The sequence below is a fragment of the Procambarus clarkii genome, chromosome 38 (assembly GCF_040958095.1).
Source record: "Procambarus clarkii isolate CNS0578487 chromosome 38, FALCON_Pclarkii_2.0, whole genome shotgun sequence".
Lineage (NCBI taxonomy): Eukaryota > Metazoa > Arthropoda > Malacostraca > Decapoda > Cambaridae > Procambarus > Procambarus clarkii.
Genome location: NC_091187.1, coordinates 15,146,540 through 15,147,498, shown reverse-complemented (window position 1 = coordinate 15,147,498; position 959 = coordinate 15,146,540).

Sequence of the window (959 nt, the reverse complement as noted above, 5' to 3'; positions counted from 1 at the left end):
ATGTGATTTATATAATCATATAATTATGATTATTTTATAATTATATGATTTTTATGACTTTTTATAATTATTTGTTGTAACAGCGATGGAATCAGAAGATCAATTGGAACAAAAGTTTGGGTTCGAACCCTGGATGCTGCCAGGCCTCGTACCACACCTCTGGACCAGCTTCCTGTTATTCTCTAGACTTTGTAATTTCCACCCTGCGGTGGACATGATCTTGTCATACCGGATCTTCGGGCCGCCAGAGCACTCCGTCCTCTCATGTTGATAGGTCGGGTTTTAGACGTTGCCTTGGTTAGGTTAGGAGGTTGTATTTCTTACGTTGTGGTAACAGCCAGCCCCACTACCACAGCACCCACCACAGCCAGCCCCACTACCACAGCACCCACCACAGCCAGCCCCACTACCACAGCACCCACCACAGCTAGCCCCACTACCACAGCACCCACCACAGCCAGCACCACTACCACAGCACCCACCACAGCCAGCCCCACTACCACAGCACCCACCACAGCCAGCCCCACTACCACAGCACCCACCACAGATAGCCCCACTACCACAGCACCCTCCACAGCCAGCTCCACTACCACAGCACCCACCACAGCCAGCACCACTACCACAGCACCCACCACAGCCAGCCCTACTACCACAGCACCCACCACTGCCAGCCCCACTACCACAGCACCCACCACAGCCAGCTCCACTACCACAGCACCCACCACAGCCAGCCCCACTACCACAGCACCCACCACAGCCAGCTCCACTACCACAGCACCCTCCACAGCCAGCCCCACTACCACAGCACCCTCCACAGCCAGCCCCACTACCACAGCACCCTCCACAGCCAGCCCCACTACCACAGCACCCACCACAGCCAGCCACACTACCACAGCACCCTCCACAGCCAGCCCCACTACCACAGCACCCTCCACAGCCAGCACCACTACCACAGCACC